The sequence below is a fragment of the Balearica regulorum genome, chromosome 1, assembly GCF_011004875.1.
Source record: "Balearica regulorum gibbericeps isolate bBalReg1 chromosome 1, bBalReg1.pri, whole genome shotgun sequence".
Lineage (NCBI taxonomy): Eukaryota > Metazoa > Chordata > Aves > Gruiformes > Gruidae > Balearica > Balearica regulorum.
In genome coordinates, this window is record NC_046184.1 from 182,466,799 (window position 1) to 182,491,556 (window position 24,758).

Consider the following 24,758-nt stretch of genomic DNA (forward strand, 5'->3'; position numbering starts at 1 on the left):
TTCTTGCTGTCTGTAAGCTTATATCTTTTAGTATCATCATAACCTTTGTATTGCTTAGGAGAGCTTTGCACTACAGGCATTACAGATCTTTCACTTTTTAACATCGTTAATAAGTTTAAAGTAGTCTTCAGACTTAAGTAGAAACATAAAATACATTACTGAAATAAATCAATTTCTTTCCCTGTCCTTATTATAACTATCAAAACTATCTAAAGTGCATGGGCCTCGGTATGTCTGGCAGCTAAATCAGCAAATAACTACTATCTATGCCATTCCATTATGCCAAGCAGTGTCTGATTTTATACCCTGAGGTGGTTTGATCTGAAAGAGGTAAAATCTACACACTTGGTTGATGCTGAATTTCTTACATTTTTCAAATATCTAACCTCTATGGCATTCCTTGCAATCTCTTAGATTTCTGCCTTAAGTTTAGTGCAGAGCCTCATGAATTCCTCCGCCTCTGTCCTTGCAGTACCAATGGGAAATACTGGGAAAGCAAGTGCTTCAGTCTGCATTCAACTAAATATACACTTCATTCAGTCTGTCTCCTCAGGGGGTTTTCAGCCTGGTTGTAAAAAGTGAAGCTCTCTGGAAGAAATGTTGTTAAGTATAAAAATGGGTTACTTTTAAAACTTTTTTATTTTTGTCCTCTGACTATACTCAAAAAATAGCAGTTGTTGAAGATGTGTTGACTCTGCCTCCTCCACCTACTGTTCTGCATCATTACTTTAAGTGTAGTTTCCATGGACAATAGAAAATTAACAGAGAATGGCTGGGTGTGGTTGGGAGGAAGAATCCACAATTTTTTTTTTTCCCTCAAAGAACTGTGGCTAAGAAATTGCAGGACCATTTTAATCTGCCACTAATAAGAGAAAGTCACCCCCAGAGAACCACATTGTATATGAGGCAGTGTGTTCAGAGAACAGAAGAAAACAGTAAGTAATTCTTTTTTTCCTCTCAGGATTATTTTTCCTAAAATTTCTGTAAAAAGTGAGATCATCATGGCATTTCAACATTATTCAACCAACATGCAATATTCTTTCAGGAATGTCTCCCAGGAGCTCAAACTACATTTATTTATTCTCCATTGTTGTGGCTAGATTTTGAATTTACCTAAATCAGAACTTTTACAATGAGTTTCGCCGAGTCACTTGATTATTGCAATTAATTTTAGGATATGTGTCTTTATACATATTCAGAAATTCATAAAAGTGATCCTTAAATTCATTGACTAGTTTTCTTAGCATGCTGTGCTGCAAAAATTCAGCTCAGATGTTTCACATAAAGGTCAATAATTCACTTATTAGCTTTAAAATCAATAACTGTAATTTATAATTATACATTTTTTCTTAAGTCACTTGTGTAGTGTGTCTTAATCCTATTATTTTTGCTAATAATGGACCAAGTTTTCTCATCAAATGAGTTTACCTAATTGTCACAAATTTCTTTCTTCATTATTCCTACTCCTGTATGAGAAAATATATTTTTTGTAATTTATCAGTTTTTTTGATAATATAAACCTGAAACAACTGCTGTTGAAACTAGCAGAGTTGTCTTGATACAACTGACATCAAAACCAGGGTATATAGCATTTTTCCATGTTTAGCAAATGACACATGTAAATGATTTATCAAAATACACAATTTTATTGTAATGCCATTGTGTGTATACTTTCTGTAATAACTTCTTACTACCATTGAAAAAATGGTCTGAAAAAAAAATCTAAGCCAGTGCTTAGTAAGACATGGGTTTATATTGGTGAAAAGTTGCATAAAAGTAGAGAACTGTAAATATGTTATTTAACTCATCACATGTATATGGCAGAAATTATTTCTTACTTTCAAACAGACTGCAAATATTCAGTCAGTTTTCTCATTTTATCTACCCACTCCTCCAAGGGATCTATATAGAAAGAAAGGATAAAAAAGCATGAGACTGTCTGAAAAAAAAATCTCTATGGAAAAGGGATGAACGTTAGAACATTTAGATCACCTCAGGAGGTATCTGCAGGTATTCACAGAAAGACAATAAAATCCTAGAGCATTGTCATGTTTCCCTGACTGAGGAATGAAGGATGTCATTTATCCCTCTACATTTAAAGGAGGGCCTAGGATGAAAATAGCCATTGACTGAAATTAAGATGTTAAATAAAAAATCTGTAATAGCCGACTGGGACATATAACTGGGAGTTTAGTACATTTGTGTAGAAGGAAGAACACCAGTTATGGATCATCATAGATTCTCCAGGGAAAAGATTTTCAAGTTAAGATATAGTGTCAGAGGTTTAGGTTTCCAACTCATGAATGAGTTTGTATGAACTAACTTTGACAGTCCTATTAAAACTGAAATTAATGACAAATGTGTAAAGCTTCTGTGTGGAGGAACTACTGTGTCACACTGAAGGGAAAAAAAAAAAAAAAGATCCATCTAATGAGCTATGGCAAATAGCTGTAATTTACCTCTAGAAGTGGATACCAACATGCATGAAATTCCTTTTGATGGTTTTAAAGATTAATTATTGTTTGATACATTTAAATATAGTTTAAAATTTTAAATATGAATATGTTTATAGCCATCTATTTATTTTCATTTAAAATGGTTCTTGCAATCATATTTGACAAGAAAAATGCACAAGTTTAAAAAATGTGTCTATAAGCAAACATGAATGGAGGATGGGCTCAATTTTTAATGGACTGATGGGAAAGACTTTCAGACATGAGTCTCTGAAAGCTAGACAAATTATATCTATACATGGGCACACTAGTCTAAATATTCTGTATATAGAAAAGGTTATGATAAAAAAACCTAAACCAACAAAAAAAAAAAAAAAACCCATTACCCAAAGCCAAAGGGAATTGCAGTAATTAATTTCCTTTCTATATACATATTTAAAAGTCTATCTTTAGCAACCCAGGTTGACACATTTGATAATAAAATTGATGAATGTGTTTATTTTTCTGTCGGTCTAAGCTAATAGTATTGCATGAGATATTCCCAAACACTGAAAAAAATACTCTTCTGTTCCAACGTCTGTAGTAAATAGTCCCTTCTAAAAGGGATCATAACTTTGGCTTATGTCTCCTTAAGGAGCTGTTATTTAAACAGGAGTCTATAGGGTTCATAAAGGTTAGCACCAATGACTAAGCCTGTCAGTTTAGGATCTTCAGTTGACTTACTCATTCACTTCTGTTGTTCTCTGAATAAAAGAGAACTGGGAGGAATATTCAGGAATAAAGCACTCACTTGGGAAGCTGAGGAGAAATTTATTGCAATAATAAGACTTTAAGTAACTTACATTACAGTAATGTCTCCTGATGTAACTTCTGACAGAGTGTCTTCTTTCTACAGAAAGTCTCTTCCAAACCTGAAACCTCTTTCTAGGTTAGGCAATAAAGGGGAAAAGCCCCTTACTGTATAGCAATGACTCTGATGACAAGCAGTCTGTAAGCAGGCAATGGTATAGAATCATAGCATCATTTAGGTTGGAAAAGGCCTTTAAGATCAAGTCCAAACCATTAACCTAGCACTGCCAAGTTCACCACTAGCAGAGGGGTAGCCAGGATGTTTTCAAGCACCTGCCACCAGGTACCAATTAATACCTTTTACTGCATTTTAATTAAAAGATGACAGCACAGACTCCTTGTGTATATTCATTTACTTATAGTAGGGTTACTTACCATTTAGTCCAAAGTAAAAGATAAGAAAACAAAGGAGTTTAAAGATAGGTGTTAGTACCTAAGGAGTCCATGTTATCATTCTAAATAGGACTTAGAAAATTCACCTATATTTTAGAAACTTTTAACTGAGTGGTGGCTGAGAGTTGAAAGCAATGGTCTTTCTGCCTCTGAAATTTTTTTTTTTTCAGGTCTCATGTCTTACAGTTTCTTGCTTCCCAGATAAATCCAGTCTAACAACTAAATAATCTGAAAAGCCTCACTTGACAAGAAGAAAATTATACCCTAATAGTTGTCTATTTTGCTTCAAATACTCCTCAGTAGGTTTTTGGCCACACTTTTCTTCCCTTACCCAGTACACTTATTTTAGTAAAAAATGCACTATTCCCACAAATGTCCCAGTTTACTTTCCTTGTACTGTTCCCAAAGAGAGATGTGGGTCAAGTTGCATCTGGAAATGAGCTTCGGAATACTACCATAGAACAGAGCAGTCCAATATGTATGACATCAAAGTGGTTGATGGCTATAGAACATCTGACCAGGAAGAACAAATAGATGAGACCCTATACAGACAGATAGGCGTAGCCTCATGTTCACAGAACCTTATCCTCATTGGGAAATTTAATCACCCTACTATTTGATGAAAGGACAGCATAGCAGGGCATAAGCAGTCCAGAAGGTTCCTGGAGATCACTGATCATCATCCAAGTGATGGAGGAGCCAACGAGAAGAGGTGCCCTGATGGACCTCATACTCACTAGCAAGGAAGGGCTTGTTGGGGATTTCAAGGTTGAAAGCAGGCTAGCTTGCAGTGACTATGAGATGATGGAGTCCAGGATCCTGAGGGCAGGGAGAGGGTGAAGAGTAAGCTCACAACCCTGAAATTCAGGAGAGCAGACTTTGGCTTGCTCAAAGGTCTGCTTGGATGTGTCCAGTGGGATAAGGCCCTGGAAGGAAGAGGGGTACAAGAAAGCTGCTTGATATTCAAGGACCATCTCCTCCAAGCTCAAGAGTGGTCCATCCCAAAAAATAATTAAGGGATGATCCTTCCCCTCTACTCAGCACTGATGAGGTCACACCTGGAGTCCTGTGTCCAGTCTTGGGCTCCGCAGGGCAAGAGAGACATGGACATACTGCAGAGTGTCCAATGAAGGGCCACAAAAATAATGAAGGGACTGGAGCAGCTCACATATGAGAAAAGGCTAAGGTGACTGGAACTGTTTAGCCTGGAGAAGAGAAGGCTCAGGGGGCATCTTAACAATGTATGTAAATACCTGAAGGGATGGTGTAAAGAAGATGCAGCTGCGGTCTTTCCGGTAGTGCTCAGTGACAGGACCAGAGGCAATGGGCACAAACTGAAACACAGGAGGCTCCATTTGAATGTCAGGAAACACTTTTTTTTACTGTGAGGGTGACTGATCACTGGCACAGGTTGCTCAAGGAGGATGTAGAATCTCCTATCTTGGAGATATTCAAAACCTGTTTGGACATGGTCCTGGGCACCTGGCTCTAGGTGGCCCTCCTTGGCCAGGTTTGAATCAGATGATTTCGAGAGGTTCTCTTCCAAACTCAACCATTCTGTGATTCTGTAACTCTTTTTATCCCTAAAGGAGGATTGAAGGTGGTATGAGACAAGAACACACTTTCATTTCATTAACACTGTGTTCTTTTAGAAGAGCAGAAGTTCTCTAACAGCTAGAAAACTGACATTTCCACTGGTCCCAAATTCGCAGATAGGACTCACCAAAGGAGCATGTCCATGTCAGCCCTTGACTTCATCCAGCTACCCCTGTGATCATGCTAAAATAGAAGAAAAGGATAGCTAGGTGTCTGCAATGAAGTGGGTTGCTTCCCTTTAAAAAGAAGAAAAAATATTTAATTCCAGACATTAATCTCATTAGTGATGGGAGGCGAGGCTTTGATTGATTCAACAGCTGTCTATTCAAGGATTCCTTCTGCATTGTATTACCCCTCAAGATATTGGCTAAGCCCTTTGCTGTCATAGCAGAGAAAAATTATGAGGTCAAGGATCTGTTCCCTTTTCCTGTTATGGGAGAAAGGCTATATCTCATTTTTCACCTTTTATTTGCTGGATTTCTCATTTTATATTTAAAAATACATTAAACTTTTTAAAATAGGCATTTCATGTTCTCTTATTTAATAAAAAAAGTAATTTATAATTTAGTTATATAGCACTGTAATTATGCATCTTGTTCTAAGAAAGTTCTAAAATGCTCAAGATTAAATAAGAAATCCCAAAGTCTTAAAATCTAAAAAAAGAAAACTTAAAATAAAGGAACATTGAAATTGAAACTTAGGTAGCTACTTATTAGATGAGCGCTAGTGTACTGTGTGCTCTAATAACTGTCTAACCAGGTATTCAGAACTAAAATTCTGTGAACCCCTCAATTTTCACTCCATGAACTGATTTACCTGAAAACAAAGAATTTTACTCACATATCTAAATAAAACTTCTGAAATATAATATTTTATCTCAGATTCTCCCATGCAGAATATGATTTATTTCAATGTTCATAAAACTTTCCATAGTACTTGTATGTGCATGTATATATATTTTTCTAATTTTATTTTGAAACTATGACCTAATTAAATATTATTTATAGACTATCATCTATTGTATGTTAATTATATATTCTATATTAATCTGATACCATCATCTTTTTTACTATACAAATAAAGTTATGGTAATGTTGCTAAATTCTACTTCAACAACATTAAAGGAATTACTAATTCCATATATTGCTTTTCTGGCTCCTTATAACGTATCACTATGCAAGAAATATATTGATAGAGGCAAAAAAGGAAAAGCATCAAATGAAATGTATCCAAATGCAAGGCTTCTATTCTAACATACAAGACAGCTAAATTTATTAGTTCTTGTTTTGAGCCAATGTGGATCAATAGTTGAGCAAAGTTTTTAAGGCTGAACTGAGATTGAGACAGTGTAAAGCAGCAGAGATGAGGCTGTCTGGAGTTGGTAGATAGTAAAATCATCACATTCAGGGTCACATATGTAAGTATACATATTTATATACAGATGCATTGTCAGTGTTATTCAAAAGTTATTGGGATCTTTTTCATCATTGCACTTCATAATCCTAATAACTCCACTTAGGACATTTTGTCTATCAAAACAGAATCAGTTTCTTCAGCTTCTTATAAATCTTTAATACCTGCCACTTTCAAGCATAGCTACTGTATTTCTTGCTTTGGTATGATAACCAGCATTATACACACTACTCAATGTGACATATAAATACTGCAGTATACAATCACAGTTATACCACTTTGCTGGATTTATATACTATTTCTTTAACAACACTGTCCATCATCTTCACCTTGTTCACTGTAACCTTGGTACCGAATACAGGTACTCATAGATATTTTTCCAGCAATAAAACTCAAGTCTTGTCTATATCAGTATGCCAAAGGTTTGCCCACTTAGCACTTACTGATTTATTCTTTACTGTTTGACTTCTGACATCATTAATTTCTCAAATTGTACTTAACAGTACAAACCTAATGGTTAACATTTTTATCTTCTATCCTATTAGTTCTAGATTTTCAAATTGATTGGAGAGACATTACATCATTATAAAACAGAGTTAATAAAATAAGAGTGCAGAAAAACACATCAGCAAGTTTACCTATATTCCAAAAGGAAAACATAGGAAGGAAAATAAAGTCATTGTAATAGGAAAGAAAAAAATATATACGTTGCAATCAACATTTATTGATATTGCCTGCACAACTGAAATCTGTTGTAATTGACCACACTCTCCATTTGTTATCTTAGCAGAAAGAATCAAAATGTGGTATCTCATTTATTGGAAAACTATTGCATTACCTGTGTAAATGGATTCAATAACCTTGCTCTTAGCATCTATATTTCTAAGAACTTTCATTTATTTAGGTAACTAAGACAATATGTTATATTTACATCACAAGTTACTTCAATATTTTGACAAAAAGATAAGCCATATCATCATCATTCTTTATTTTCAGTTTCTCTTTGGATTTTCTAGCAAGGTGATGGCTGTACTTTTACAGTGGTGATTTAGACTATTTTGGTCAATTAGCTTTTTTGGACCAATATGATAAAATTAATTTCTGTACAACAGTTAAGAACATGTTTCGCATATTTCCCAAAGTCTCATTGTCAAAATATGTCAGACATTTTGGTCTCTGAATTCAAATTATACTTTGGTTAATATCCCCATTTTTTTCTTGGTATAAATTCCTGAAAGAAATTGAAATCCTGGAATTCATTATTATAGTGAGTGAATTTATTTGTGTCAGCAGGAATTTATACATTGATATGTGCAAACTCATTCTGTTGCCGGGTAGGACACTTGGCATTTTCCTTGTACCTTCCACTGATGTAACAGGTGGAAGCTGGACTATGACATTTTAACTAATTTATTTTTCTTTTCAAATAAAACTGAACCTTTCCCAAAGTTCAAATCGTATCAGCTAGGAAAGTCAAATCTGGAAAGCCACATGGAAACTTTGTAATTTCATAGCTCCAGTTTTGCGAAGAGCATTGAATAACAGAATGTCTTGAGGAGCACCACTGAAATAAAGCTCTAATGGAGTCAGAGAGCTAGCCAACTAATTATCTAAACATAGAAGTTACCCTAAATATGCAGTGTTGTCTCAAAAATTACACTATAAGATTAGGAAAGTGTGATTTCAGATAACACAGTAGTTATTAACAGGAAAAGTAATACAACCTGTTTCTTCCAGACATATCTTTTTATACACAAAATATTACTGATGATTTTTTTATCAGGTCTGTAGTTTCTACCGTTTGTGTTAATATTTAAATGTTGATCCATTTCTTCCCCAATGCAAGTCAAATATGAATATTATTCTTATCCTCATGGAAAATCATGAAAATTATTCAGTGATATGCATGTATTTCATTCTATTCTTACAAAAAAAAAGGAATTCTGAATTAAACACATGCACTTCTGATTTTGTTTGACTAAATGAAAAGTGATTGGATTATGCTGCTTGCCTTTCTTTTGACATACAATTGTCATCTGCTCTTAACAGAACCATCTTTTTTCTTCCTAATTTGTATGTACTATTATTCTTATTGAAAATGCACTGTGATACTTGATCCTTGTTATTCATTTATGCATACTTAATGTTTAAATTTCTCAAGTATCATTATAATCTACCAATCCTTTGCCTCCTTCTCTTTTCATTGTTTTCTTTTGCTTTCTGGATTGCTCATGAGAATGTTCTTTACCCGTGGTCTAGAAATGAAGACCTATTCTTTGTGACACTCTAGGACAATGTCAATCAATTGCAATAAAATTATTTCCATTTTTTTCCATAGAACTGAGTTATGAAAATAATTTATGCAACTTTACTTGATTAGGGACAGCTTGCTGTATGAGAGATTTTAAGTATCCTGATTGCCTACTCCATGAAGCACTCTAGTCTAAATGTGTTATATTCTACCTCATGGCATCTACAAATAGGTGAAACAGTTTTACACATTTCAGAAACTGGGACCTTTCCTACTTTATTCCTGCCTCCCAGAGTTAGTGACGCTGTCTTTGGAGAATAAGATGGGGAAAGTGGATGGTGGAGAGGGATAGAGTCACTGGGAGGATTTTCTTCTATCTATGTAGTTCACCTTCAAGATGAGGAGGTGGGGGTTTTTTTGGTCAGCAATCTTTCCACTCTTTGCTGACTGGATGAATTTGGAAATTCCAAGTAGGTATTTTTATTCAAAAATCCCCTCAACACTGTAATTTCAAAGAACTACTTTTTTTTTTTTTCTTTCTTTTTTCTTATTTTTTTTTTCCCTCCAACCAGGGCCTACAACTGAATATCTGATTGAAATACTAAAGGAACACAATTAGAATGGAGAGTGGATGAAGGGCTGGAGACAGAAAGCGATGTTCTTCTCCAGAAAAGGAAGTGATCCATTTTTTGACAAAACAAAGTTAAACTCAGAAGAACAGAGTTCTGTCCACTCTGAAATATTTCTGCATGTCAAACATTTTAAAATGCAAAACCCATTTCTAATTAATTTATACTTACTGAATATGTAAGCAATTTCTAGCAATTAAGTTTCTTGAAGGTTTGTTAATGTAATTTTAATTCATTTTACCAGGTTAAAATAATATGAGAAAAAAATTCTTATGATATTTTAGTCTATAGAGTGAAAATTTCAATGATAGAAATTTATCATTTGGTATAATAAGTAATGTGAAGTTTTCTGTCTCAAGAGTAATGTATTGAGACAACCAAAGGCATATACGAGAGATCTGTAAAATTATGAATGGTATGGAGACAATTAATTCAGAATTAGTATTCATTCCATGTTAAAAAAAAGAATAGAGGACATCAATAAATTTTGCAAGCATCAGCACTTCAAATAAAAAATAAATGCTTAAACAGAGTCTGACTTACTGCGAAAGATCATTGCACAGGTCATAAATTTAAAATTAGATTTTTTTCAAACAGAAGTTGAACAAAATTATGGAACTATGTTCATCGGTGGCTAAATATGATGATTTGGAAGAACACATCAAGATAGAAGTCTCTATGCTGTTTACTCCAGATGGATTGTAGGGTTTGCTTGATCTGTTTCCTATTTACACTCCCTGCATATCTGCTGCTATCTGCTTCTGGGGAGCAAGATGCTGGGACACATGAAACATCTCATCCACTATGGCCATATTTCCAATAACTATGCATAATCATTTATGTAAGGAAAACTCATACAGAGCCGCACACTTACAGGAAAGGGACCTGATATTGTCGATAATCAGTGAATACTAAATGTCTATTTAGTTATTTACTTACTTATTTTTCCTCACTAGAACTAAATTGCCTGTTGCTGTTAGTACCTTGGAAATAACATCTGATTAAGTGTTGAAGATAACTGTTAATCTCTTGTCATAAAGAGATGATTAGAAAAACTCTCAATCTGTGTAGGGATAAAGCTCTACAGACTACTGCAAAATGGTGGACAATCTTATCTTACAACACCAGCTGAAGTAATGAGCAAAAATTTTTGTAAAAGACAAACATTTTCCAATGTGTATGTTTTCATAAGAAGAAATTCTTTTGCAATGGATTCTATGTTAGGTAACAAAATGGAAATCTAATAGTGAAAATTATGGAGCCTTTCTATAACCATTTTACTGCCAGCAGCACTGCCTAGACCTGTGCAATTATTTTTTTTTAACTGAAATATAATGTTAACTGAATAGAATTTTCATAGTGTGGATCTAGGTACTTCACACTCCTGTTAGAATCTACTCCCTATAATGTGCCTAAATTATGAAAGAAAACAAAGACATAGCAGAAAGCAATAGCTTTCTTTACTAGTAAGAAAAGCTAAGGATTACATCTACCTTAAAATTCGCCCTGTACAACTAGATGTTTATATCTGAAATGGTTCCTCATTATATTCTGGGTAAAGAAATGGAAACATTTAAGGGATGTTTCATGTGGCTTATTCTAAATGTCTTTATTAAAAAGAGAGGAACAATATCCTAGAAGATCTTATCTCTGCCTATTGATCTTCTCAGAAACAAAGGTACCTAGCTCAGATGTACACAAATGTAAATACAACATGCAATGCCAGCTTCTGCATCTTCATATCCTTCTGAAATTGACCCATTCTGGGGGAGAAAAAAAAAAAGTTTAAGAAGCCCAAAAGTGGGTGTAGACAGTGCATTCTGTGGAACAAGTCCTTGCAAGTATTTGTGGAACATATCACCAAGTTATATTATCTAATGTAGTTAATTGATCAATAACATCAATATGTAATAAGTATGGCAATTGGACATACTAATAAACAGAAAAAGAAGTGACAGAAAAAAACCCATGAAAAATAGAAGGTTAATATAAAATCCCAAGCAAAGCCACATCCCTCATAAGCCGAAGCATGTAATTATATATCCTTAAGTACTAACATTAATAATAATACTTCTAGTAGATCCAGTAAAAGAAAGCAACATTTTCAACTGAAAAACAAAATTTGTTTATTTATAGCAAATTATTCAGAATGCTAACATTTTCTAATTAAATTAATTAATTTACATGATTGCAGAATGGAAATAAACATGGTAATTTTTAAAGACTTTAAACACATTGATGCCTAAGTATAAATGACAAAAATCGCAATATAGATAATTTTTAAAGACTTGTAGAACACATTGATGCCTAAGTATAAATTATAAAAATCACAATATAGATCCTCTTTTTTCCACTCTGTTTTGCACTGATCACATAATGCAGTATTGGTCTAAGAATATTTATTGCTTATATGGCACTTTTCATGCTTTTCAATATTAGAATCCTTGAGAAAGGTGAGCATGTTTCCCATTCCATAGATGAAAGAAAAAAAAAAAAAAAGAGCACATACCAATGAAGTGAATTCCCAAGATCATAAAAGTATCCTGGGACTATATAGGCTTTATTTTTGAGTCAACTACAAAAAATTAATTTCAAGTTTTTTATGATTGAAATCTCCGTTTCGCTTAAGGTGAAAATATTGAAAGCCAAAAGAGATTTCTTTGCACCGTTGCTTATTCACAAGGAGAGGGGGAGAAGTAGGAGAGATTGCTATAACCCTAACCTTGCATATTTGTTACCTGAAAATCTTTCATTCAGTTATTTGTTTGACTTAAGAGATCTACTGAGGACCAAACTCTGCTCTGACAGTTCTTCTGGGCTAGTATATCTCTGTTGTCAGCTACAGTCTCACGCTGGGTTTCCTACGACAGAAGGAGCTGACCTTGAATCTGTTATTCCTCAGCTGGGATATTTTGGTGCTTAGAGTCTTTGTATGGAGACTGGGTCTGATGCCACCACGTGCAGCACCTGCCGTTTGACCTTTCTATCAGTTATGTCCCTGTCAGAAAAGTCAGGCCTTCAAATTGTTGCTATGGAACGGCCCAGAAACTGATGCCAGGAATTACACCAAATATTTCTCCGTTGAGTAACTAGAGCATGAATCTGCTACAGCTTGGCCCAGACCACAAAAAAAAAAACCAAAAAAAAACCCCAACCAAACCAAAAACCCCCAAACAAACAAAAAACAACCCAAACCCCCCCAAAAAACCAAACAAGAGGGAAAGATTTAAGCAGATGATTAAATATTAGGAACACTAGCAGTAACTATTATGCAAAGAATTGAAAGACTAGGTTTTATATGTTAGTACAATGTTAGTCTCTGAAAAAACTCCCTTGTACCTTTTTCAGAAGCCTTGCTTCAAACTATCAACCTTGGTCAACATGAGGGAAAGTAGACTCCAAAAATCTTACCTTAAAACTGATTGAGCCAGACTATGGATAAGAAGCAGGTGTTATGGTACAAATGAATCTTCTTAAAACTGCAGAGAATGCAGTTTTGGAAAAAAAAAAATAAAAATAATTCAAGTGTTTGCCTTGAGCCACTGTTTATACTAAGATTCCCATCCTCTGTTTTGGTTTTTTTTTCCTTCTTCCCCCCCCCCCCCCCCCCCCCCAGTCCAAATTAGCAAATATCTATGAAAACTTGTCTGCAGATCAGTGCTCTGTTGAGCTGTTGAGCACAAGTAGATACTGATCTGTCTTTTTGGGAAATGAAACAGAATTTTCTGTCTAAGTTCAAATAGTTCCCTGTTTTCATGTTGAGACGATCTAAGTGTTTTCTACAGTAATACTACCAATGTTATTTTTAACTTTTTTTTTTTTCCAGATCAGAGGGAATGAAGGTGGCATTTGCATCAAAATCTTGTTATTTCTTTTCCAGTCCTCTTAGCTGAAAAAATTGCTCTCTTACATTAAGTAGTAATGTAATATATTTTTAATACTATTCATTTTTTTAGACTACAAGGTGACATCCAAACTAGAAAATAAAAATAAAAAAGTGTCTGGAAATGTTCTTACGAACTGGAATGCCATTTTTTTAATAATGTTAAATTGTTTTAACCTCAGGTTGTATGTATCTCTACCCTGTAGCCCTCTTGGGTTCCCTGTGGGATCCTCAGATGGCACCGGAAGTGATTTCATTAGTCTGGTACAATTTTTGAACTATGAGAAGGTTGCCCAGAATATGACATCCAAATCCGGAAGGAGGGCAGGGAAGGAGGGCTGGATTGCAAGAATATCTCCCATTCCTTTTCCTCCAGACTCTCCTGCTCTGCTTTAGGTGATGTCTTCGTTCATCAACTTAGTTTTTCTGGCTACTGCCTTTGATCACTAGGAATTATGATTTGTCCAGGGATCTTAAGTACTTAACTCTGGGTGACAGATTCCATTAAATGATAAAAGACCTAAAAGATAAAACTTTGGTACTGTCTCAACAGAGATAAGGATTAGAGATCTGTGCCCTGAATGGACTAACTGTAAGACTTTAGAGAAATATGATGCTCTGCATTTCAGTACTCCAATGCTTGTATGTTTTAAATCACATGTAAATATGCATCTTATTTCTAGAGGAATTAAACTGTTTTATGTCTAGAACTAAGGTCTCGTCTTAAACAAGGTGAGGAAAGTAAGAGACCTAGCCATCTGTGAAGATTTCTGCTGTCATTCAAAATCTAAACATAAATTTACATGAAAATACCTGAAACATCAGTGGCATAACAGCTGGAATATTGTTTATGCACAGAGGAGTTACATTTTTTCACCTTTATCTTCCAAAATTAAATCATGAATTACACATACCCATATTAAAATATTTTCAGCATGATTTGTTGTAAAGCTAACACACAACCAAGTCTGGAGATACCAACTGCTGTCTGCAGTCACAATAATGGTTCCCAATAGCAAAATACTGGCATTTCTAAGAGGAGAGATTTGGCTATAGCTGTGTAATATGGCTCCTACCTATTAAAAAAACAAAAACAAAAACAAAAAAAACCCAGCAAAACCAAAAAAAACCCCAACCCCCCAAAAAACCAACAACAAAAAAACCCCCCACACAAACCAAAACTCCAAACCAAACAAACAACAAAAAATGAAGAGGTCAGTTTGTTGTATGTTTTGGCTTTTGGGGTTTTTGGGGATGTTTGTTGCCTACTTCTTACAGATAAAGTATCTCTTTTTTGAAGGATTATTTTATTTTATTTTATTTATATTTTTTTTTAAATTAGCAAGACTATCTTAGCAAGTTGGCTGGATCAAAACACATATAAAAATGGAAAATATCTAATCTCAGCATTCATAAATTCAAAGCTGAAAGTAAAGTCCTATAAGATTTTACACGTAAATAAATTACATGAGACTGATTATAGATTATGAAGACATACATTCTTACAAAAATGTATTGAGAGAGAAACTAGCATGTGGGCTCAGCTTCACTACAAACATTCCTGTACTTCTTTTTATGTATTAAGTCTTAAATGCCCGTTTCCTACCCTGATCCCTCTTTCTGCTGTTTGAAAAATGGAACATTTGAAGAGCCTTATAGTAGATCTCTGTATTGGAAAGTATGCGTGCAATGAAATCAGAACTTGAATTGTAAGTATAATTTAAATATTTACTCTATGCATCATCTTTAAGCAAAGTGCATTTAAGAGAAAATCAAACTCTTTGAGAGGAAGCTAAGTTCTAGATTCTGCAGATCTAATGCTTTTGAACTGTAGAACAAAAGGGAAAACAAAAAAAAAAAAAAAAAAAGGAGTTCTTGGTCAAGAAGCACCATCTTTAACTTTGGAACAGATTAAACCAGCTAACAATTTTGGATGAAGTTTTCTTGTTAACTGCAGGTTTTTTAGTGATCTTCTAGACTTGTTGAGCAGATACAAGTTTTCATTGACTTTTTCTGTCTAAAATTTTATTAAGAATCATTTTCATCATAATTTTTATTAGCTTTGGAGAAACACCAGAGAATTTTGCTGACATTTTTTCTTCTGTAGACATATATTGGAGTATAAACTTTTTGAAACACTTTAAAATTTTGATAAAGAGGAATTTCCTATGTGGAAAATTGAGACATTAAATTTAAGACAAAATTCTGATGAATAATGATGGACTCATCTGTCTGCGTTTTCCATTTCAGATCAAAATATTATTAGTACAATGAAAATTTACTCTCTATATAGCCTGATTGTTTAGTTGACCATTGCTATTATCATCAAATCTATTGACCCAGAATACTGACTTGTGAAAGTAATAATGGTGCACTAGTTCCTTTTCCTCTCTATAATTCTTCCGAAATGAGAAAAGCAAATGAGGAGCAGGAAGAGGTCTAGTCTGGGAGTGAGCAAAATACAGCCAAGCTGTACCAAATATCTGTGAGGAAAATAAAAGGTAGAAGGACTGTACACTTGAGTGAAAACCTAGTGAAAGGACAAAGAAGTGCCTATAGAAATGGGCATGAAATTATCTCCTTCTTGTTAGAGACATTGACTGGATTAAAAAACAAAACAAAACAACAACAAGAACAGCAAAAAAATCTAGCTGAATCCAGTAGGAAGAGAGGAAGAGATCACTTTGTTTTCTGGTTGGGTTTTTTTGTGTGTCTGTCTATAATTCACAATCCTGATGCAATGCCACCAGTACTTTTAGAATTAGAAGCAGAATATTCTGAGCTATTTAATCTTAAAGTAAATAAAGTAGTATTAATACTGTACTGGTGTGGGGAACTGTGTCATCACCTTTACATTACGCTGCACTGTGTACACATAGCTACAGCACCCTCTCAAAAGTGTCAGCGCTATACACCATTGCATACTATAGACATGCCTGTGGTCTTGCAAAGTTCTTATTCATATTGTGATGAAAAAACATGAAAATTAATAATGTCTCTGTGCAACATTAATTATAGGTAAAACTCAAGCAGGTTCCTCAATGAATCTTTAGCCTGATTTCTAGTTCCTGCTGTGGTCCGGAATTTTTTATTTGGTCACAATCACATTGTCTTGTACCTGGGGATTATGAAACTCTTATTGTCTGCCTTTTCTTCTTCTTCCTTTTTTAATTTTTTAATTTTAATTCAAAAAGGGATTTATTTCCACACAATGTACAGGATCTTCTTTTACTTCATTTTTTAAAATTACCATTTTGTGACAGGTTGTGCTCTGTTTGATATTCTGGTTGGACTTAATGCTATACCTTATGTAATTTACTATGAAAGTATTTAAAAAAAAAAAAAAAAAGGATATGGAAATATGCCAAAAATGATCAAATACTGCCTGTAACCTGGAAAAACTGAGAGACTGAAAAGCTGAAGCTAGCAGAAGATAGTGTTAAGCTAAAATATTGCTGGGATACATATTTCACTTAGGCTTGCTTGCTGTATGCTGGCCAACCTTGATTAAGTGTCAAGAATATTGAGTAATCTGGATCCTGGGGAGAATGTTTTAACAGGGTAAAACAGCCATCTGAAAGCTGATTTGCCCTTGATGTAAAATTTATTGCATCTATATGCTAATGACCTTATTTCTGCATCTTCAGCCATAACACAAGTTTATACTCTCATTGCATTCCACCAGCTAAAACCATGTTGTTCCCAATTAGAAGTACCCAAAAAAGGTCTCCAGCAAGAATTTGGATATGGAAATAATGGTACTGGTAATTCAGAAGATGACAGTTTTCTTCTTCGTAATGCATCTCACTCCAGTGACAAGAACAATGGTGCAGCTTGGAAATACCATACCATATGTAACTTTTTGTTTGCACTGGTAACTTAATATTAAGAAAAGTAAACTTAAAAGTAAGGAAATAATTTTGGTTTGTAACTTGGAGAAAAACTTTAAATAATGGTGACAAACTCAATGGAAAGCAATTTTATTTTTGGCATAGAAAGTGTTTGGGTTTTTTGCTAATGAAGTAGTAGGACAAAAACGTGATGTATGTATTTCCTAGGACTGGAATGTGTTTTGACTGAGTAGAAGGAAAGGTTGTTTTAATACTTGGAATGCATATATTTTATAAGGGTAGTTGCTTAGGCTTTACAAATTTTTAAACATGTGCTTGTTGAATACTGTTATGATTTAAAGCCACTTCAGTGTAAATGCCAATAAAACTACCTTAAGCTAATGGAATATGGTATCATAAGTTTATTGTGGGGGATATGCACCATCTATACTTAATTAATTAATATGCAAATTAGACAATTTGAAGATAAAAAGCATATTAAAGAATTACTTGTTTGACTTCTTTCTCAAGGTGATGTCAGAAGAATTGCCATTCATCTTGTTTCTGTCTTGCAGAATGGCAAGTGTGAGAATGCTTGCCTAATTTTGGAATTAATTTTGATTCTAGCAATAAAGGTAGCTCACATTTTGTTTGTTATTGGATTCTTCATATGCAGATTTGCTGCCTACTTTAAATTTGAGTTTGGATTTTCAGGGGATAAACCTAAAAAATCAATAGCTTAAAAAATTTTAGCAATCATAAATTTCATGTACACTTAAAATAACAGATTTTTGATAAATCTGTAGTCAAGTGATAAGTCTAGATGAATGAAAAATGCCACTAGTCTCTCAGAGGGGATGTAATTTTTGCCAAACTAGCATATTTTCTATTTCTAATATTTAATTTTCTTTATTATGTGCAACAACATTTCCAGGTAGTCCCTAGCTCCATTTAACAGGTTACAAATAATTGACTGTTAAGATATGTACCTAAAATTTGAGAATAACTTCCTTCAGTTATGCCACAATTCATTTCCACTTCAATCATTACAAAATATTTCAAGTCTATACACAGAATAGAATGTCTCAAGTTGGAAAGGATCCGTAAGGAGTCCAACTCAAATGTATTTTGATCAGTCTTGGTTTTAATCTCTATGCTTCCTAAGAAACTATTAGCCAAATTCAACACTTTGTTAAGCCCTGACCTTTATGGTTTCAGATAACTTTTTTCAATATTACATTTCACCATAATATTTTAAAGGCATATTCAGCAATTTTTCTTTCTGAATGTGTTTTGATGTTGCTAAAGTTAACAGTTGCCACAGAGGAAATTCAGATTTCAGTGGTTTTAAAAGGACTGAGTTCTGAAGATGAAAACTATATGACACTCATTTGATTTCTTTGGAAACTGATCCACACCATTCAAAATAATTTCTAAATACACTGAGTTACCAACTGTAACTAAACTCTAACTGCCCATGCACTCTGTGTACATGTGTGCATGTGTGTGTGTGGGAATGAGTATGTACATGTAAAGCAAGGGCTGAGAGGGGAGAAAAAACCCTGATAGTAAAAATAAAAAATATGTTATTTTCTTGAGCTAAATTTGGAAGTGCTTTAACCTGAATTCTAAGTGAACTCTAGATTTCAGCCCATATATGCCCTGAAGCACAAATTACTGATGTATGTAAGATGATTTCTAAATAACACAGTAAGTACTACCTAGCATAAACTTTACAAATTTAAATTTTATTGTAACTATTCATTTCTAATCTATAAATATTTTGAATTAAGAAATCCAGACCTGTTTCTGTATTCAAAATGTTACTAGTCAACATCTCTAAAAATTGTTGGTAATTTGGGTTCTTCTTTTCAGTTTGTCCAAACAGTACTTTTTCTACTTGTCCAAAAAGTATTTAAAAAAAAAAAAAAAAAAACAAAACACCAAAACCACCAACCAAACAAAAACACCACATTGTTTCAGAAACAATAAACATTCATATTGGCAAATCAATTTCTATGAATTTCATGCATATTTTAAAGCTGCATTTGCTTTCAAAATTGTCAAATCTAGGGATATATTGACTTAAATAATGATATTGATATCTGTCTGCTCAGCAGTAAGTTTTTTTTCCTTTAATATTTTCCTTTTTTCATCTATAAAACAAATCAACAAAAAATTATAAATGTATTTTCTTACTTTCAGACTCACTCATAAAAAAGAGTGAGGAGGCTTAGCAGAATCAGTTTTCAGTCAGGGAAACCTAGCTGGTTTGGCAGCTGAATCCACTATTTACATTAGTTTTCCTCTAAGTATATTTCCAAATCCTGCAGAAAAAAAAAAAAAAAACAATAATTATATAAAAAAAATCTGTTTGCTTGTTTGGCTTCCCAATTTTCCAAGCCAATTAAAAAAAAAAAAAAAAAAAGTGATGTGGATTGGCAGGAAAAACAAAATTTAAAAAAACCACACACACACACCCCCTTACGGTTTGGGGGGTGCTTTGTTTCGTTTTGTTTCATTTTTAAACTGAATAGATTCTTGGTAAAAAAAAAATCACATAATTTCATTGAAAATAAAAATTTCAGAATGCTTTTAAATGTTTATCAGTACCCTAAGGATAGAGAGAAATAATCAACTTTGATCCATCTTTTTCTATACCACTAATAGCAATGGTTATAAAACTTTAAAATTTTACATCTCTTTTTGGTTTCTTTGTATTCTTATAGAATTTTCAGTCTTTTATGTTTCTTACATTACAAGTGAAAAAAAAAAAAAGATCAATAAGTACAGATTTATTTTTTACAAATATTAAGAAAAAGAAATAAGACACAAACTATTAATTCATATCACATGGAGAAAAAGCCATGAAGAGGCTTCATAAATGCTCTGTTGTAAGAAGGTTAGAAAGAGAAAAATAAGGAGAAGCAAAAGTTGAGAGCTACCTCCTGTCAGATGTTTTATGACTCAGTGAGCTGATGTGGAAGATTTAGTAGTCAGTAAAACTGTGTAGCATATTGTTGCAAGCCAGGAAGGATGGAACTGATTCTTTCTTAAATGGGAATAAGAGACTTTCTGTGTCAAATGCAGGAAAAGGCATGTCTCTCTCAATTGTAAAGTTCAAAGACAGCCATTAAGTGCTTGACACATTTCATCATCACAAATGAAAAGGCATTCTTAAACCTCATGCTGACTAAGAGCATTCTCATCTGAAGGCAACATATAAAAATAAATAAATATCTAAAAAAGCAGAGACCTTTTTCTTCCATCTTCCTTCCTACCCTCTCCCTTCCCCACATTAAAGTTAGTTGCACTATTATTGACCAAAGATTTTCAGAGAGACAAGTGATCAAAAAAGTTAGACTGGTCACATTTCTTCCCTGCACTATATCTGGTACCTCAAAACTTTGATTTAGGCATCTCTGATTTTATAACATATGAGAATCCTGGAAATTTGGGTTAGTTCTGCAAATGTTATAACAGAGATCACTCAGTGCCATGCCTTGTTAAAGAGTCTTGATCAAGGATTTCCTAAGGTATTGCACAGTTCATTTTTGTATTAACTCCTATTTGTCTGCACAGAGCCTCATCCCCTTGTTCCTCCTGGTCAGATGGCTTATAGTAGGCACCCACTATAATGTCAACTTCATCTGTCCTCACCCAAAAGAAGATACAGGCTGCTTTATTTTAATCCCTCACAATATAAAAATCTTTAAAGGAATTTATAGAAGTGTTTGCATATGACTGTTAAATATTTCACCCTGCAGGTTTGACAAGTGGTCCAAAAACCCCCAGCAAATTGAATGGCAGAACATAGACAATAAGTCACACTGCAGAAAAATTAAGAATAAATACTGAATTCCTCATTGTACATTACAGTATCAGGCCTTTGGTATGGTAGTGCAGCATACCACTAAATTTTTTGGACTATACTCTTCAACTCCTAAGTAATTAATTCTTGAAATTGATTATTCATTTAGGCCCACAACAGTCCAATATCCTACAGATTAGCTGACAAGGCATTTAGAGGCTCAGTGTAAAATTTCAAATCTAGTCAAAGGGGGAGATGGGACCTTCATCCTGACTTTGAGATAAGATGCAAAAACTGATTCTATAGGTGTTAAACACTGAATGGGAAAGTGGTAAAATTTTTGCTGTTCTTTTATCTTGACAAATATTTGTAACAGAGAAAAGTCATTAAAAAGAAAGGAAGTGTCTGTCTTCCCCATATAAAGTAAGTATATAACAAGATAGTTACATGGGATGTTTTTTGCTTGGCTTTTGCTAAGCAGTGATAGTTTTAAGTACAATTGTTCATTATAAACTTGGTAACTAAATGAGTAATGCAGGATTATTCACATTCGATAAAATCTAAGATTATACTTTATCATTTGTCACCCAAGTAAGGGAGTTAAAACCTCCTTTGTATCTTCATTAGTGTCTCTCTGATCAGCAGTTTTCATTTAGGAGTCTTTGGCTATGTGTATGCTGTTAAAAAAAAAGACCAGGGTCCAATCCTTGGCACATTGATTAAGCCTTTCCTAAAATGGATTTGCCCTATCTTTTGTCCTAGATATTCTGAGTCTAATGGGTTTCCTTATGTCCTAGTTGTTTATGCTATTTTGTCAGCTCTGTATGTCTAAAACAAAAAGTTTCGGTTATATTGTTGTCCTCAACAATGGCAGAATAAAATTGGAAGTATGTGCCACATGCCGTGGGATGCACATGAAAGAACGTGGGAGGACTGAGGCTGCAAAGATTGTCTTCTGGAGGGACATAAGACCATTGCAGAGGTTGCAAGGTACCAAACATGGTGCAGTGCTCACCCCACGAGAGGTTTAGGAAGTAAACTATTCCCTGACAATGTCCAGATATTATCTTAAGGAATGTAAGTTGGAGCAGTCCCAAATGCAGTGAGCTGACAGTTAAGTAGTGTGGACTTAAGGGATCAAACTTGCTTCATAACTGTCCTTTATTCAACGGCACGGACATACCTGGTGGGACCCAGGTGACATGATCCTAGGAACAGGGCTGGGCAAAGGCAGTGAATATACCAAGCTTAATACTTTCTATCCAACTTGCTTGTGAACCAGAATTACTGGGCCAAATTTTAATTTGCATATAAATAACAACGCCTTCTAGGCAAATGGGAACAGCATCGCTGTCGTCTTCTAGATTGAGTACTACATTTGTTTTGGGAGACACTGAATTCTCACTTGTTGGTTGTTGCTCAGCCAGTCATTCTACCTTGCTTGTCAAAGGTATAATGATGTTTACTCCTTCCTGAAGTGATGTGAAAAAAACAGTAAATAAGTTAAGTATTTATCAGTATGCTGACAGGCTGAGCAGTTTTATCTCAAGGTTTCATGAAATCTTATAAGCCAAAATGATGATTAAAGACCTGGATCTTAATAAGTTCTTGAAGTTACTATTGATGACTAATTTAATCTACTTAAACAGATATAGGCATATATCAGCAACGATAGACAGAAAATTGGGACGGATTAATGCATCTAGTGCAGAATACCTCCAGACTATTTCTTAACTATCTAAGAGTCCAATACCACAGAATTTTTTTGTCTCTGTGTTGTTAAAACATTAATGTCATATTTGATTGGTTTTAATGGTGCTTCAATATTATCAAACATTATCCACCAAATTCATTAGGGACTGCTTGGAATTTAGCTCTTCTGAAAATCAGTGCTACTGGATATAAAAATCTAAAATTAGACTTCACAGACTGAGATTCAGCTCATCTAAGAATCACCTTCATCCCCATAGCTAGTGTTTTCTTCTAGCTAGATACCTTTAAAGGCGTAGAATCACAGAAAGAATCACTGGTCACAGGGTTACATGAAAATCTTGTCAGAATTATTTTTTAATACAAGAATGTAGTAGGGAAGAAAATGTTGTTATAAATTTTAAATATTTATTCATATAGTGCAAGTTCTTCCATGTAGAACTTAGCACAGAACAAAGAACCAGGTAATTAAAAAATCTGTATCTACTTCAGGAAAGGATCAGATTTGATGTTATGGCAATGGCTATTCACCCTGCTACACTTTGAGAAGAAAATGAAAAGAAGACCATAATGTTGATCTGTATCTCTTCAGTCTCATCTGGAAAAAGGCAAAGTGCCATTATAGCCGAAGTCCGTTTCACCTACCTTTATGCACCTGACAGAGGCATCTAAATCAGTAAAATATTTTCCTATGTCTATAATCCCCATGTAGAGATTGGATGATTCCAAAATTAATCTCACACATGAGATGGATTTCATTTCTTATAGCATTTGTCTAGCTACTAGCAGATACTTGGAAAAAAGTTTGTTGCAACTCTTACTGTCCATGAGAAAAAATTTCTGTCACAAAGTTTATTTAAATATGTATTTAAATAAAAATCATAATAAAAAGTAGCTGTGGTTGCAGTTTCAACTGCCTAGGCAGCTACCTTGAGACCAGAGAAAGTTGAATACTGTATTATTTTCTTCTGGTAGGTTTCTTTTACTATGATCAATCTACTTTATATCCCTATTGAATTCTGACTTCTTGTACAGGTCATTGTTTCTTATTCCCTAATAGTTCTACTAGGGATGTGCAAACTTAATATATTTCTACCATTTACTGAGTTTGCCGAATCACAAGGAACATGCACATGTTTTATGAACTCTCAGGTGGGTTACAATGTACAGAAATGAAAACAATATATGTGATATCTGTAGAGTCAGCTGGCAGCAAAAAGACAGGTGGGAAAACATTAAAAAAGCCTTGTTTATTTTTTATGGTGGCTCTCCTAGGAATAAATTGACTATGATTTTTTTTTTTTTTTTTTTACAGCTTGTAAAGTTATGGTCCTGACTGATGTTAAAGGTATTGTTTCTCAAAGGTACAGATTATGAGTACTACAATCAAACAGAAAAATATAGTACAATGCATATTACACTTCTCAGTGTAATACACTTCAAAGTGTACACTTCTAAGTGTAAGTAGGTCTTAAGTAAGACTTACTTAAATATATTATTGAACAATGGATGTAGACAAAGTTAAGTCATTACTAGTTTCCAAATATTGGCTTATTTAAAAAAACACATTTATACTGCTTCAGAACAGAGCAATTTTGCCTAAATTGCCTCCTAAACCCTTCTACTAAAGCAAAGATTCAGAGGAATGTCAGATGATAATTTGACTGAAAATGTCAGAAACAAGAGTATGAAGCTAAGTTATTACCATTTAAGGGTGTGTTGTTTTGTTTTGTTTTTTTTTTTAATTATTATTATCTCAATTGATTATAACCTTTCAAAAGTGCCAGAACCCCAATTTTTGTTCATTTGATGTTGACAATACCAACTAATGAACTTAACTATTTTGGCGAGTTTTAATGATTAAGTTTAAAGTTATTTGTTTATACTCTGTTAAATACTGAAAACTTTGGATACATCCAGTCGATTCTTCCAAGAAATCG